We start from the raw sequence: 3,625 nt of genomic DNA on the forward strand, positions 1-3,625 counted from the left end.
ACGGCCAAGACTCATAAAGAAGCTGTGTTCAAGAATCATCATACTGAACTAGGAGAGTCAATAACACTATCTGAACTCTGAGTTCCTATAGATGCCAATCATTCTGAACCTCCATGGATAAAGTGAGATGCCAAAACTATTCAAGAGGCAAAAAGCTATAAGTCCCGCTCATATGATTGAAGCTATGTTTCATTGATAGTTTGGAATTTATAGTATATTCTCTTCTTTTTATCCTATTTTGATTTTCAGTTGCTTGGGGACAAGCAACAATTTAAGTTTGGTGTTGTGATGAGCGGATAATTTATACGCTTTTTGACATTGTTTTTAGTATGTTTTTAGTAGGATCTAGTTACTTTTAGGGATGTTTTCATTAGTTTTTATGTTAAATTCACATTTCTGGACTTTACTATGAGTTTGTGTGTTTTTCTGTGATTTCAGGTATTTTCTGGCTGAAATTGAGGGACTTGAGCAAAAATCAGATTCAGAGGTTGAAGAAGGACTGCTGATGTTGTTGGATTCTGACCTCCCTGCACTCAAAGTGGGTTTTCTTGAGCTACAGAACTCAAAATGGCACGCTTCCAATTGCGTTGGAAAGTAGACATCCAAGGCTTTCCAGAAATGTATAATATTCTATACTTTGCCCAAGTTTAGACGATGCAAACTGGCGTTCAACTCTAGCTCTCTACCCAATTCTGGCGTCCAACACCAGAAACAAGTTGCAAAGTGGAGTTCAACGCCCAAAATGGCACAAAAGCTGGCGTTCAACTCCAAAAAGAGCCTCTGCACGTGTAACCTTCAAGCTCAGCCCAAGCACACACCAAGTGGGCCCCGGAAGTGGATTTATGCATCAATTACTTACTTCTGTAAACCCTAGTAGCTAGTTTATTATAAATAGAACTTGTTATCATTGTATTCACAGTCTTGGTTACTCCGGTTCCCCTCTAGGGCCGAGACCAATGAACTCCATTATCACTTATGTATTTTCAACGGTAGAGTTTCTACACTTCATAGATTAAGGTGTGGAGCTCTGCTGTTCCTCAAAGATTAATGCAAAGTACTACTGTTTTCTATTCAATTCATCTTATTTCACTTCCAAGATATTCATTCGCACTTTAATCTGAATGTGATGAACGTGACAATTATCATCATTCCCTATGAACGCGTCCCTGACAACCACTTCCGTTCTACATTAGATTGAATGAGTATCTCTTAGATCTCTTAATCGAAATCTTCGTGGTGTAAGCTGGAATGTTGGCGGCATTCAAGAGAATCCGGAAAGTCTAAACCTTGTCTGTGGTATTCCGAGTAGGATTTAATGATTGAATGACTGTGACGAGCTTCAAACTCGCGATTGCTGGGCGTAGTGACAGACACAAAAGGATAGTAAATCCTATTCCAGCATGATCGAGAACCGACAGATGAATAGTCGTGCCGTGACAGGGTGCGTTGACCATTTTCACTGAGAGTATAGGATGTAACCATTGACAAGGGTGATACCTCCAGACGATTAGCCGTGCCGTGACAGGGCATTTGGATCATTTTCCCGAGAGAAGACCGAAAGTAGCCATTGACAATGGTGATGCATTACATAAAGCCAGCCATGGAAAGGAGTAAGACTGATTGGATGAAGATAGCAGGAAAGCAGAGGTTCAGAGGAACAAAAGCATCTCTATGCGCTTATCTGAAATTCTCACCAATGATTTACATAAGTATTTCTATCTCTATTTTATTAATTATTTTCGAAAACCCCATTACTATTCTATAACCGCCTGACTGAGATTTCCAAGGTGACCATAGCTTGCTTCATACCAACAATCTCCGTGGGATTCGACCCTTACTCACGTAAGGTATTACTTGGACGACCCAGTGCACTTGCTGGTTAGTTGTGCGCAGTTGTGAACCATGGTATTGGCATCATGTTTTTGGCGCCATTGCCAGGGAAAGAAAGAGCAATGAATTTTACATAATCAAAGTGTAATCACAATTTCTGCGCACCACATGTGCAGTCTGGCGTCCAGCGCCAGAAACAAGTTACAAGTTGGAGTTCAACACCAGAAACAGGTTACATCCTGGCGTTGAACGCCCAAAACAGCCCAGGCACGTGAGAAGCTTAAGTCTCAGCCCCAGCACACACTAAGTGGGCCCCAGAAGTGGATTTCTGCGCTATCTATCCTAGTTTACTCATTTTCTGTAAACCTAGGTTATTAGTTTAGTATTTAAACGACTTTTAGAGATTTATTTTGTACCTCATGACATTTTCAGATCTGAACTTTCTACTCTTTGACGGCATGAGTCTCTAAACTCCGTTGTTGGGGGTGAGGAGCTCTACAGCGTCTTGATGAATTAATGCAATTATCTCTGTTTTCCATTCAAACACGCTTGTTCCTATCTAAGATGTTCATTCGCGCTTCACTATGAAGAAGGTGATGATTCGTGACACTCATCACCTTCCTCAATCCATGAACATGTGCCTGACAACCACCTCCGTTCTACATCAGATTGAATGAGTATCTCTTAGATTTCTTAATCAGAATCTTCGTGGTATAAGCTAGAATTGATGGCAGCATTCATGAGAATCCGGAAAGTCTAAACCTTGTCTGTGGTATTCCGAGTAGGATTCAAGGATTGAATGGCTGTGACGAGCTTCAAACTCGCGATTGTTGGGCGTAGTGACAGATGCAAAAGAATCAAGGGATTCTATTCCGACATGATCGAGAACCAATAGATGATTAGCCGTGCTGTGACAGAGCATTTGGACCAACTTCACTGAGAGGACGGGAAGTAGCCATTGACAACGGTGACACCTTACATACAGCTTGCCATGGAAGGAGCCTTGCGTGTGTGAAGAGGAGTACAAGAGAAAAACTGAAATAAAGAAGACAAAGCCTCTCCAAAACCCCAACATATTCTCCATCATTGCACAATAAGTATTTATATTTATGCCCTTTGACTCTTTACAATTGAAGTTGAAGAACACTGTTGTTGGCACCCTGACTAAGAATAATAAGATAACCATAGCTTGGTTCAAACCAACAATCTCCGTAGGATTCGACCCTTACTCACGTAAGGTATTACTTGGACGACCCAGTGCACTTGCTGGTTAGTGGTACAAATTGTGAAAAGTGTGATTCACAATTCGTGCACCAAGTTTTTGGCGCCGTTGCCGGGGATTGTTTGAGTTTGAACAACTGACGGTGAATCTTGTTGCTTAGATTAGGAAAAATTTTTCTTTTTGGTTTAGAGTCTTCTAATATTGTTTTTGGTTAAAATTTTAGAATCCTTATTTTTCTCTTTCAAAAAAAATTTTTCGAAAATTATATTTTTATAATTGAATTTTTTTCTTGTTTGATCTTTAGTTTTTCTTGTTTTGTGATTTTTCTTGTTTTTCTTGTGCCTTTTCAAAACATTAGTTTTCAAAAAAATAATTTTTTCATTCTTAGTTATTTAAAAATACTTCTTCAAAACAAGTGTTACATTTATAACTCAGTTGGCTAGAGCGTTAGTCTGTGTTCTTGGCAATTGGGTCAGAATCTTTTATATTCTTTTCAAAATCTTCTTTTTCAAAAATAGTTTTTCTATCAAATCTTGTGCCAAACTCTAAGTTTGGTGTTTTCTTGTTGATTTT

This window comes from Arachis ipaensis, chromosome B4 (genome assembly GCF_059453495.1).
Source record: "Arachis ipaensis isolate K30076 ecotype BB chromosome B4, ASM5945349v1, whole genome shotgun sequence".
NCBI lineage: Eukaryota > Viridiplantae > Streptophyta > Magnoliopsida > Fabales > Fabaceae > Arachis > Arachis ipaensis.